The sequence below is a fragment of the Sceloporus undulatus genome, chromosome 1 (genome assembly GCF_019175285.1).
Source record: "Sceloporus undulatus isolate JIND9_A2432 ecotype Alabama chromosome 1, SceUnd_v1.1, whole genome shotgun sequence".
Lineage (NCBI taxonomy): Eukaryota > Metazoa > Chordata > Lepidosauria > Squamata > Phrynosomatidae > Sceloporus > Sceloporus undulatus.
This window is the reverse complement of record NC_056522.1, coordinates 212,592,771-212,607,079: the sequence shown is the minus strand read 5'-3', so window position 1 is coordinate 212,607,079 and position 14,309 is coordinate 212,592,771.

The following is a 14,309-nucleotide window of genomic DNA, read 5'->3' as shown; positions in this document are numbered from 1 at the left end:
GAGGCAGCACCTAACCTGGCACTGCCACCTACTGGCACAGAGTGCAAATAAAAGAGAAGTACCACTTTTTGGAGCTGAGGCTTGAATCAACAGCTTTACATCCTAGCTGAGTTCCTCCAGGCACACACAAAAAAAGCAAACACAGGCGCACGCACCAACTGGGTGCAGAGAGGAAATGCTGCCCATTGCCTAAAAGACAAGTGGTTTTCATTTCAGAGATGGCCACATAATCCCCCATCTCCTTTCATATATATATATATATATATATATATATATATTAAAATTCAAATAATCTTTATTAAAAAAATCACAACATGTAAAAACATCTCCGGATGGCCCTCCGCATCCACGGATTTTTTTAAACCATGGATTCAACCTTCCACGGTTTGAAAATACTCAAAAACTATATAAATTCTAATAAACAAACCTTGGTTTTTGCAATTTTGTAGAAGAGGTAACCATTTTACTATGCCATTGTATTGAACAGGACTTAAACATCCACTGATTTTAGTATCCACAGGGTCAAATATATACAAATATCATCCATCCATCCATCTGTATATAATATCATCCAACTAACATCTACAATGTATCATCAGCATTATCATAATAGGGTGTTTAGATATCACAAATGTCTTCTGGCTATTGAATAAAATACCTATTAACATTAGGATTCGTCCCAGAGTTACCCTGCTCTCTTCACCTTCTTCATCCTTCCTTTCAAGTCGTCTCCTTTAATCTTCCACATTTGCATCCTTCCTATATTTTCTCTCACTTCCCCTTCTTCCTTCTTCTTCTCTCTACCCTTTCCCTCTTCCCCTCCCTCCAAACAAACATCTTCCTACCATCTTCTCACATACTCTCACATACACCTTCAACTTTCTTTTTTTAATGCCTTGTCCAAGACAGGCACCCTGCTTTAGAAACATGCAACAAGTAGGAAACAGGAAAGCAGGCCACAGTGTTTCAGAACTGCCTCCCTAGGGCTGCATCTGCACTGCAGAATTAATGCATTTTGACACTACATTAACTGCCATGGCTCACTCCTATTGAATTCTGGGATTCATAGTTTTGTGTGCTATTTAGCCTTCTCTGTTAGAGAGCTCTGGTGCCACAACAAACAAACCCCAGGATTCTATAACTGTGGCTCGTCAGAAGCTTTATTTCCATCATCCATTTGTGTTGTTGTTGTTGCTGCTGCTGCTGCTGCTGTGTGCTTTCAAGTCATTTCCAATTTATGGTGACCCTAAGGTGAATCTATCATGGGGGTTTGTTGGCAAGATTTGTCCACAGGGGGTTTGGCATTGCCATCACCTGAGACTGAGAGAGCATGATGCAGTTGGTTTCAAGGCCAAGTGGGTGACTGAACCCTGATTGCCAGAGTCACAGTTCAGCATTTAAACCACTACATCACACTGGCCCTATCACCCATACCCACCCACCAATTATTATTAACTCAATATTCCGCCTACCTGTTCTGTTTATTTGTTTCTTTATTAATATGGATACAAGCAGTTCTGTATTTAGTTCTTTAAATCATTGCATCCTGTTTCTCTTCACAACTTGAACTCAGAAGTGGCTCACGTGATAAAACATAATTAAAATGTGCTAAACAAATCCAATATAAGATTCGACAAAAATCAAATAACCAGCAACCAGTCACAAAGGCAATGGTGCTGAGATAAAACTGAAATGGCAAGATCTAAGAAAAGCAATCAGCTAAAAGCCCTTCTGGAGCAGCCATGTGTTGGCCAGACGCCTGAAGTAATAAAATGTCAGGGCCTGGCAAATCCCCTCAGGGAGGGCGTTTGGCACCATCCATGGACTGTAAGTAGTAAGATGAGGAAGTTTTTTATGTCCCACTAGCAGCTGAGGAAATATATAAATTCAACCTAGACAGGGAAGAAATTGAAATAGTTAAAGATTTCCTGTGCCTTGGATCAAACATTGATCAGAAGGAGACTGCAGTCAAGAAATCAGAAGAAGACTAGGAATGGGAAGGACAGCTATAATAGAAGTATATAAGATCCTAAAGGGTAAAGATATACAAATGAACCCTAAAATTAGAATTGTTCAAGCCATTATATTCCCCATCACCATATACAGATGCGAAAGCTGGACAGTGAAGAAAGTGGATGAGAATAGCAACTCATTTGAGATGTGGTGCTGGAGAAGAGTGCTGAGGATACTGTGGACAACCAAAAAGGCAAATGGGTCCTTGAACAGATCAAGCCTGAAATCTCCTTGGAAGCTGAGATGATCAAACGGATGCTGTCCTACTTTGGTCACATCATGAGAAGGAATTACTTTCCTAATGCTAGGAAAGGCAGAGGGTAGTAGAATGAGAAGAATACCACATGTCAGACTCAGTCAGGTCATGGGTTGTTTCCATGGTGTTCATACTTGCACTGAGTGCAGTTTATGGGGAGGCTGCCTCAAAACTTACCCGGTATATTTATTACCAAAGGCTTTTCCATGTCTTTTGAAAAGATGCAGATCACCGCAAATGAGAATGCACTGTCAATTCGATTCAGGCAATTCTGAACCAATTCTTCCAAAACAGGAAGAGAGGGTTATATGCAGAGAAGCAAAACATACACATCCCACCTGGTCTTGCCAATGAAGACACTGACTCCATAAAACCAACCAGTATTTCCACCACTGCCTCCATTTCCCTCAGCTTAGCATCAGAAGGCCTATTTATACATTTATACGCTTTTTGTGTTTGGATTCGAACTACCTGTACAACAGAAGCAGAGTCACATCAGCAAAAGTGCAAGCAGAAGCAGAATGACAAAAATGTGCATCACTTAACTGACAATTTAAAAAAATGAGAATGATTGAAGGCATTTTAAATCGATATGATGTCTGTGTGAATGGCAGTAGGGTTGAAATGCCACAGAAAGATTCAATCACAGTAAATGTAGTGGGAACTTTGATTCAGTATTGCATCACCACAGTGATCCAGATCTCCTCAGTACAAAAACGTAAGTGTGAATGAGACCTATGAAAGTCTCCTTAGAGAATGAATTCTGCCTGATGTGAGTTTCTTTTATCAGCAGTAGTACTGATTGTCTTGAGTTATTGCTTTCTTTCTTTCTTTCTTTCTTTCTTTCTATAATAATAATAATAAAATTTATTTGTATCCCACCTCTCTGAGAACAATCGGGGTGGCTAACAAAGTTAAAAATATAGAACATATAAAATCCCTGATACCCTCCCCTCCTTAAAAAAAGTATTAAATCCAATGCAGAATTTAGAAAAAACAACAACCAAAAAAAACCCATACAAGTTAAAAACAAAAAAAGCCACATTTCTTTATATTTTATGGGATGGATTCAAAGTTCCCATAAGGACAACCCTACTAGAATAGGAAAATCTGGAGGACGTACTTGCCCACCCCTGGTTTGGTAGCAGATATGCATGTGGCCAATCTATTGTGAAAAATTCTAAGCAGTCCTGAGTGTTAAAACCATCAAAAATACATGGGGGAAGATGGGATTTTCATTTGGTGAATCACAAGGTGTATCTGCCTGCTATACACTATTCCATTTTCTGTCTACATCAATGGCAAATCACTCTTAAAATACCCAAATGCCTCCAGGATGAACGATGTGTGAAAGTTTTACATATTTTTGTTTAAGGCTCTAAAACATCTGCAGCTGAATGCAATCTCCCCTAAATTGTGTGAAAAGACCATTTGATCTGGAGGAATATCATTCTGAAGAGTGAGTGGAGTCATATGGTTTAACTGCTCCATTTGTTGTGCCTTCTACCCTACATTAATTTGTCCATCAGAAAGAAAGAAAAGGAACAGTAGATGCATAAAACAGGGTGGAGGTCCTCCATAGGCTTTGGCAAATGAGTCAGACCAGACTTACAAGTCTTACTCTCCTTGGTTGGTTATAGTGTCTCGGCTCTCAACCTTGGGTCGTCAGATGTTGTAGTATGGAAAGTCCCAGAAGTTCCAGCCAAGGAGTTAACATTAAATACCACCTGAAATCCCAATGTTGTGTACCACTGTACTGCAACCAACCAACTAGAGCATCTACATAGAATCATAGAGTTGGAAGAGACCACAAGGGCCATCCAGTCCAACCCCCCATCCATTCAGGAAATCTCAATCAAAGCATCCCCAACAGATAGCCATCCAGCATCTGCTTAAAGACCTCCAAAGAAGGAGACTTCACCACACTCTGAGGGAGTGTGTTCCACTGTTGAACAGCCCTTACTGTCAGGAAGTTCCTCCTAATGTTGAGGTGGAATCTCTTTTCCTGGAGCTTGCATCCATTGCTCTGGGTCCTAGTCTCTGGAGCAGCAGAAAACAAGCTTGCACCCTCCTCAATATGACATCCCTTCAAATATTTAAACAGGGCTATCATATCACCTCTTAACCTTCTCTTCTCCAGGCTAAACATCCCCAGCAATAGTGAGGGAATCAAGATGTTGTAGTCTAACACCAATTAGGGACTTGCGGATTGGGAACCATTGTTCTGGTGTGTCTACGAAGTAAGGTGCTCTCCACAAAAAACATATTTTTATGACTCTGAATGCAGGAAAGTGAGATAAACAGACAGATGAACAGAGTACAACACAGGGAAATATGAAAAGTGGAGAGAAGGCAACAGATAGAGTCCGCAGGTACATTTTATTGTTCTCTCCCCTTCTCTTTCTCTGTTCGTTCCACTCATCTCCTTTACAGTCTGTAGACGTCCCCTTACTGCCTCATGCAATTCTGCTTTAATAATAGCATGTTTGTACTTTTCTTACCATGGAATCCTATTTACTCTACACAATTCTTCCGCCTGCTATGTTTCCCCCCTTTACTCTTTTTAAGTTTGTCCACATTTTTTAAAAAAAAATGATGATGATGATGATGATGATGATGATGCACCTATCTTAAATCCAAACTATGATCTCACCTTCTCTTTTCCATAACATGATATAGAATTATTGCACTATATACAGTAAAGGCACAAAAAAAAAGCATACAACCACTTCAGAGACATAGAATTTCCCCAGGTTTATTTATTTACCCAGGCAGCTTACTAGTGCTTAGTAGCATATTCAGATACAAAATATACAAGTTGAGCATAAAGGGAGATAACTTAAACAATTCTGCGTACAGCTACTGTTCCAGCATCAGATCTCTGTGGAGAAAACCAGCACTGCATGATGCTGCTAGCTCACAAAACCAAAACAACCAAGCTGTTTCTGTGTCTTAACAGCACTCCATTACTCTTTTCACACTAGGCATCCTGCCCCCATCCCAGGGTCGAAGAGGGTGGGTAAATTTAGAGATGATGGTTCTTGGGCGATCTGAGCTTCCATGGAGATACATCTGCTGAATATTACAGCTGTCAACACTTTTGCCAACACTGTCCAGGTTCTGCCTGACTCCTGAGGGGAACCTTACTGATAAATCTATTCACAGGGACCTGACAGGAAAGCTATAACAATATCTTATGCTTCAGCTTATGATGAAAATTGGTTCTTTTTAAAGGTGTCACAGTACCACCTTTTCATTCCCTTTTCAGAGGATCAACACAACTATACATCTAAAAATGGAGCAACTGCAAGCAAATAAATAAATTGTAAACTACAACTTCTTATGTAAATAAAACATGTGCTAAACATAGATGTTCGTCTTCTACAATGACGACTCTTAAGATCAGGGTTCAGTTCCCTGCTTGAGCATAAAAACCCACTAGGTGAACTTGGTCAAGGCACACTCACTCAGCCTCAGAAGATGGCAGTTGCAATTTAGCAAATCCTTTCGGAAGAAACTTGCCAAAAACAACAACAACCCTATGATAGGTTTGCTTTAGGGCCACCATAAGTAAAAAATGACTTGGAGGCACACAGCAACCACAACAACAATAACCACAACATATAGAATCATCACTATTATCCACAACTGACACAAATGTGGCTTGTGAAAATAATGATAAAATAAACTACATTTGGTTGTTTATATTTTTTGATATCATTAAAATGCCTTAAGACTGAAACCTGCATGTAGAATGGCCATATTGCCCCACTAAACGTTGTAGCCAGGTAATGGGGAATCACTGGCCTTTTAGATGTTTTTGGCCTGCAATATCCATTAGCCCTATCCAGCATGACACATGATAAGGGATTATGGGAGGTTTAATCCAAAAACATCTGGAGGGCTAAATGTTCGCCACTCTTGTTCTACTAAACTGCAAAGGAATTTTCTTTACCTCTCAACATATTTTGCAAGCAATTATATAAGAAATTTACCAGAGATTTGCAATTGAAGATAGTCTCCTTCACACATTCATACATCCTTGATCACAGTTTTCTCTGACAATGCATATGATTAATTTGTACAAGATCTCAGTCCTGAGGCAGTGCAATTTCAGTATACGTAGTCACTAATAATAAAATCCCACTGAGCCATCTGTATCAGGAGTAAAAAATATATGGCCTTTGGCTCCTATGTGGCTTCCTGCTCTTTTTTCTAGGCCCCAGGATTCTCCTGCATCACCTCACAACTGAGGGGCCAAAGCAGAATTGCCACTGTTGTGATTCCCCTTTGGTGTAAGGCACAGACACCATTTGTTGTTGTTGTGTACCTTCAAGTAGTTTCTGACTTATAGTGACCCTATCATGAGGTTTTCTTCGCAAGATTGTTCAAAGGAAGTTTGCACTTGCCTTCCCATAAGGCTGAGAGTGTGTGACTTGCTCAAGGTCACCCCCATTGGGTTTCATGGTTCAGCTGGGAATTGAACTGTGGTCCCTAGAGTTGTAGTCCAACACTCAAACCACTATGCTACGCTGGCCCATACCTTTCAACATTTCACTACTTTTACACTTTGAACACAATTTGCAGTAATGTAAGTAGGATATTTTATGAGGATAAAGGATATTTTAAAAGCAGCTGAAAAGTGGGAAGACAGAGAATTATTCTTATTATCCCTGCCAAATCAGGCCAGACAAAGGATGTGAGCCACACACACCCATGCCTTAGTTCGACACCCATCTCTTAGAGCTCTTCTATGAAACAAAATGTGGACTTTCCAGCCAATTCTAATTTTGTTTGGGGGAGGAGAATGCAGCCTATGGTGGAGAATCAGTGGATTCTGGACCCTTGGAGTTTGCTCATTCCTGGTTTAATCATTTTTGGAAAGCATTCTCTTCTCCACAACCATTAAACAGCCATAGAGTGTAGTTGTGTGCCTCCAAGTCATTTCCAATTTATGACTCTCCCAAGGCAAACCTATCACAGGGATTTCTTATCACTGGTTCTTACAGAGTGGTACATTGGATCAAATTAAGAAGTAGCTTTTCCAGGACAGACGGCATGACAGTCAAGCAGACTTCAACTTATGAATCTGGGTACTTCCCTTAGGAATTAAACCCTCGGATCTGAACGTAGCTAGAATTACCTTTTCAAGCCCCAGTGTGCATTGAAAATTAAGACATTGATGAGAATGTCTGATGGTTTCTAAAAACATTCAGAATCATTGTGTAAGATCTCTGTATGTTCTACTGTTTGTAGTATGTCTCACTGAGATGTCATACGTCTGGTCAATGTTTCAGCAGTTTCTAAACTAAATTTGTTCATCTTTGTTCATCAATGGAATTGCATGCATCTATATACGTTTCCACTGAGTATCCAAAAGCCTTTTGGAGGCAAATCTACATACTTTAAAAGATGTCTTGGAAAGTTAGGTGAGTTTTGCCAGTAACTTGACAAGGAAGATTTCACAGTAATCCCAGTAAATGCCGGGGTGTTTTGTCAGGATTTCATGGCTTGTAACAGTTGCTTCCACCTTGCATCCAGTTTTGTCCTAATTTTACTGTTGTTTTGGCTTTGGTTTGTTGCTGATTGTAGGAGAGTTAAGTACCATCCCCTAACATCCCCTCCATAGACTCAACATCGATACGTCATGCTCTTCTTCCAGTAATCACATTCCTTGTCACACATTTAAATTTTAAAAATGTTATATCACATTATTGCAACTGCATGAGGGAATCAATTGGAAATGTAATAAGGGTACCAACCTCCATAGCACTTGCAGTGTTGTTGAGCTGGGCGTGGGCATAGTTTTCGCCTGAGTCCCAATTTTGGAAGAAAGTGTAGTTAAAGTAATTGTTTGAAATATTAATTCAGCATCTCCCCCCTCAGCTCCTCCAGTATCCACCTTCCTTATTTTACTTGTTTGTTTGTTTGTTTATTGAAAATATGTTATAGTCACAGTGCTAAAGTGCTGCTCCACCATACCATTTTAGCATTATAAGCACTAAACCACTTTAGCAGTATAAATCCAAAAGAAAGAAAGAAAGAAAGAACATTCAGGTTGCTGCCACTCTGCAGAATGAATGTTGTTTGACACTGCTTTAACTGCCATGGCTTAATGCTATGGAGCCTAGGGATTGGCAGGCAATGGTTCTGGGACCAGCACCAGTCTATGTGGTCACAGTTTTCAGTGTCACTAGAGTAGATCATCCTTGGTGTTTCTCCCAATTCTATGACTGTGTTTCCATGATAACCAAGTTAGCAGTGCACCTGGAATCCCTTGCCTGTCAGATTTACATATCTCTTCCAGCTCAGCCCTTCCCATCATGTACGTCTCTCCATCGAAACACTTCCTTTCTCTATGATATACCTCCGTTATTATAAATTCCTTTTCTCAACAACAAGTCACTGTACATTTTACAGAATGTGTGTATCATTCTGTTATTGTAATACTCCCTACAACACAACCTTTGGTCTTCACATACCTACTGTACCTATCTTTCTTTGTTCACTGTGTCTGCCCTTGGCCTGCCTCTCAACCTGCAATTTCTCTTTTGCTCTGACACCTCAACTCACTTCCCCTCTCTGAAAAAAAACCTCCCTACCACAAAAACTACCATGTGACTGCATTAGTATCATGCTTACTTGAAAACTGGGACACAGAGATGTCTACATAATTTTCTAGTGTTCGCACTGAAGCCTGTAGCAATCCTAGGAGCTCTCTGAACAAGATTTCTGGAGTCTCGGTCCTGACCTGAACTACAACTTTCTATTCTAGCTCTCAAAACTCTCATGCAAATTAAACACACACACTCACACACGCAGAGGGGAGGTGATAAACTGGTGAGCAAAAAGCAAGCCAAGAGCATTTCTTCCAAGTTTGTCCTAGACAGGTTGACCAGAGGTCCTCCTTTCACCCCCAGGACATGTCCTACATTTCAGCTTTATGTCCAGGAGGAATTCCAAAATGTCCTCTGGTTTGAGCATGACTAAGAAGCATAAATTTATGTTTATAGTAGTGTTTATAGCTTAAATTTACATTTATCATATTGTTTCTAGCTTTTATTTTGCAATGCCCTACATTTTTCTTGACTGTCTGACATTTTGTGGTGCCTTGACCTTCTTTGTGGTTAGGATATCTGGTCACCGTGGTCCTGGATCCCAAAAGGATAGAGATAATCAATATGTATATTTAGCAAACAGAACTAGAACAAAAAATCAAATAAGCAAAACATTTAAGCTTCTGCCTTCTTCAGCTGATAAAAAAGAGTGTTGAAAACAGCCACATTAGATGCTGCTCAGTTTAATCTGAGGAAAGTGGAAGTCAAAGCATTGTGTTCAGTTTTTATATATTTTTAGTTCTGTTACTCTCTCTCTCTCTCCCTCCGCCCCTACAATCTTTAATGAGGACACAAATTAATTTACATCTAGTGATAAGCTGGATAATTTTTTTTAGAATAGGTGACATGTACTACCTATGTCAGATTTAGAAGGATTATGTTTTATGACTCTGTTGTGCTTTGTAAGCAGGCATTTTGCAAAGTGTTTAAATAAAGCATTGGTTCCCATTACTCAAAATTGTTCATGAGCTTGATGAATCTCAGGGATCCTCCAGACTGGCCAAAAGCCTTGGAATTTGGTTGGAATTACTGCTGCAGCTGTCAGATTTTTTTTTTACTGATATCGTTCTGATATTCTTATCCTGGTATTTTTCATATGAATTTTCAGTATTAGCAGCAACTTTGTAAACCCATTGCAGACTATGAGGTTTCTTCTGTCCCAAGATTTTCCATTACAGGTTGAGGTAAAGGTTACACATCTGTATCCACTGTCTCATTTCTTCCTATTGTACTTCTTGGCACTCCCACTGATGACATTGGAATGGGAATATTACCTTTGCCACAGACATTTTCTGCTGACCTTCATAACTTCATTACTGTATACATTTAATAATAATAATAATAATAATAATAATAATAATAATAATAATAATAATATTTATTTGTATACCGCCCTCTGGCAAACCAATCCGGGCGGTTAACAACAGTAAAATATAAAATATGACAATTAAAAACACTTTATCCCTCCCCCCCTTAAGACAATATTAAACAGTATAACATATTAAAAACACAATGTCAATGCATAAAAACAACAATTAAAAACTAAAAACCCTGATATCCCTCTGTTGATCCTCAACCATCACTAAGATGGGGCCACGGGAGGAATGAGGGAATCAGGAACCTGGGCCGGGATGGTTAATCTGGAAAGGCCTGCCGGAAGAGATCCGTCTTGACCGCTTTTTTAAAGCTGTCTAATGATGTTATCTGACGGATCTCATCCGGCAGGTCGTTCCAGAGTTTGGGGGCGACAGCAGAGAACGCCCTCTGGGAGGTCGCCGCAAGCCTAGATTTTAGAATGTAGTAAGTTCCTCCCAGAGGACCGGAGAGCGCGGGGAGGATTGTACGGGAGGAGGCGGTCCCTAAGATAGCTTGGACCCAAGCCATTTAGGGCTTTAAAGGTGATAACCAACACCTTGTACTGGGCCCGGAAGCTGATAGGCAGCCAGTGGAGGGACCTCAAAACCGGAGTAATGTGGTCCCTCCTAGATGTTCCTGAGACAAGCCTGGCTGCCATATTTTGAACCAGCTGTAATTTCCGAGTCAAGCACAGGGGTAGCCCCATGTAGAGTGCATTACAGAAGTCAAGGCGTGAGGTTACCAGCGCGTGCACAACCGTCTCGAGATCCCTTACTTCCAGAAAAGGGCGCAGCTGGCGTATCAGCCGAAGCTGATAACAGGCACTCCTGACCGTCGCATTTACCTGATTTGTCATCAGGAGCGACGAGTCAAGGAGCACCCCCAGACTGCGAACACAGTCGCTGGAGGAGAGTGTGACCCCATCCAGGACTGGAGGTTGCAACCCAATTCTTGGTTTCGGGGCCGCTACCATGAGCAACCTCCGTCTTGTCTGGATTCAGTTTCAATCTGTTTTTCCTCATCCAGCCCATTACCGCCTGAAGACATTCATTGAGAGAAGAGATGCCATCGGAATTCGAGGCCGACGAACGAGATACAGAGAAATAGATTTGGGTGTCATCAGCGTACTGATAACACCCAGCACCATGACTCCGTATTATCTCACCCAGCGGCTTCATATAGATGTTAAATAACATCGGGGACAAAATAGCCTCCTGAGGAACCCCACAAGTGAGGTACCTCTTACTGGAGCTACAGTCCCCGAGTAGCACCCTTTGAGACCTGCCCGAGAGGAAGGACCTGAACCACTGCAGAGCAGTGCCCCCGATACCTAACCCCCTCAGGCGGTCCAAGAGGATGCCGTGATCTATAGTATCAAAAGCCGCTGAGAGGTCTAAGAGCACCAATAGGCTCACACTCCCCTTGTCAATGCTCAGACGCAGATCGTTGGTCAAGGCAACCATGGCAGTCTCAACCCCAAAGCCTGTCCTAAAGCCAGTTTGAAATGGGTCTAGATAATCGGTTTCATCCAAGACAGCTTGTAGCTGAAGGGCAACCGCCCTCTCGATCACCTTGCTCAAAAATGGCAGCAATGACACCGGCCTATAATTCTTCATATCCAGGGGGTCTAGGGAAGGTTTTTTCAGGAGTGGCCTAACCGCCGCTTCCTTTAAACAAGATGGAACATGTCCTTCCCTGAAGGATGCACCGATGATATCCGTGAGGAATCTCATCAATGCATCCCCCCCCGGACGGCCAGCCATGATGGGCAAGGGTCGAGAGGGCAAGTTGTCTTCCTCACCTTACCAAGCAGCTTGTCCACGTCATCAGTACTCACAGATTGGAACTGATCCAGTATAACTACATCGGCGGAGTCACTGGACGCCTCGCCTGTCGACTCTGTTTCAACTGTGGCATCTAAGTCGGCTCTTACCTGAGAGATTTTGTCTGCAAAGTAGTTGTTAAACGCGTCACAGCAGGCCGTCGTCGGGTTAAGTAAGGGATTTGGCGCAGGGGGCACCTGTGTCATTTCCCTCACCACCTTAAACAGCTCTGCTGGACGGGACTCTGCAGACGCAATGCGTGCAGAGGAGAAGGCTCTCTTCGCTGCACGTATTGCCTCCCGATAGGAACGAAGAAAGTTCCTATGGCGAGTTCTGTCGGATAAGAGTCGAGTCTTCCGCCACCTGCGCTCTAGCCGTCATCCAAACCGCTTCATCTTCCTCAGCTCTGGCGTGAACCAGGGCCTCCAATTTGGGGCGGGATGGCAAGGGCGCTTGGGAGCGATCGTGTCGATAGCCCTGGTAAGATCGGTGTTCCAGGTATTGACCAGGGCATCGACAGGATCACCAGCATTCCCAACCATTAAACCCTCTAAGGCTGTCTGGAATCCAATGGGCTCCATCAGCCTTCGAGGGCAGACCATTCTAATGGGTCCGCCACCCCCGGTGGGGCAGATATTGGCTCTAAGTTTCGTCTTGACCAGGAAATGATCCGTCCATGACAATGCGGAGGTACTTACCACCTCCGCCCACGGATATTCCTGTTCCGTACTGAAGACCGCATCGAGTGTATGACCCGCGCAATGTGTAGGCCCGTTGACCAGTTGGGATAGGCCCATGTTTGTCATGGTATCCATGAACTCCCGAGCCGCGCCTGTTAAGCTGGTCTCGAGCGGGATGTTGACGTCCCCCAAAACTAAAAGTCTGGGGGTCTCCAACAGCAGCTCAGAGACCAGCTGTGTCAGCTCAGTCAGGGAGTCTGCTAGACAACGGGGTGGCCGGTAGACTAGCAAAATCCCCAATCTATCCCTGGTCTTCAGGCTGAGGTACATACACTCGAAATGGACTGTATTCCGGACAGGTATCCTGGTCAAGGTCAAGGTGTTCTTATAAACCAGAGCCACTCCGCCCCCCGCCCACTTCCCCTCGCCTGCTCACTGACAGAGTACCCGGCTGGGAGGGCCTGCGCCCATATGGCAGCACTTTCCTCTCCCAGCCAGGTTTCTGCAAAGCAAGCCAGGTCGGCGTCTTCATCCAGGAGAAGATCCTGGATGATATGGGTCTTGTTTTTGACCGACCTGGCATTGCAGAGAAGCAGAGTGAGGTTCTGTGGAATGGTTGGTCTGCTCTCCGAGCCATTTCGAGAAACAGAGGGAACTGAAGGCGGGATAGCTTTCAAACAGCGATCCCGTCTTCTTTTGCAACATCTGTTCCCTCTATTCCAGCCATATCTCCCATTCCCCAGCACTACTCCAATGGTCACCCCTACCACATTCCCGGCCTCAGGTGGGATGGCAGGATACAAGTCCGGCAGATTGGAGGAGTATTGATGTTCCCTGGGCCCTCAAAGAGTTCCACAGCATCTGCTTCTCCTCCTTCAACTGGAGCCAGCAGTACCAGCAGGAGGGTGATGTTCCTGGGGGCGTTTACGAGCACCCCCATGTACTATCCCCACTTCCAGTTCTGGCGTTGGTGCCCTAAAGGGCCTACAGCATCCGCTCTCCTCCTCCAATCATGGCCTCTACCACCTCCAGAGGGTGAAATACCCACAAACCCCCACTCCTTCAGCCTCTGAGTCCCTGCTCTGCTGCCACAGCACCGCCGCCGCTGTGGGAGAGAGGGTATGTTGGGGCTATTATAGCCCAGTTCTTCCTGCCTCTAGGTCCCTGATGGTTGGGCTTGAGGAGTCCTCCAAACAGCCCCAGACACTGCCTCTGCCTCAACAGATTGCTGGGGGAGATGTTCCTGGAGGGTTTTTATGCCCTCTGTGTCCTCTTCCAGCTCTGCTGCTGCTGCTGAGGCTGCCTGAGGGCTGCCCAGGTGATGGTGGTTGGGCTTGAGGAGTCCTCCAAACGGCCCCAGACGCTGCCTCTGCCTCAACAGTTTGCTGGGGGAGATGTTCCTGGAGGGTTTTTATGCCCTCCGTGTCCTCTTCCAGCTCTGCTGCTGCTGCTGAGGCTGCCTGAGGGCTGCCCAGGTGATGGTGGTTGGGCTTGAGGAGTCCTCCAAACGGCCCCAAACGCTGCCTTTGCCTCAACAGGTTGCTGTTTACTGCTTTAACAGATT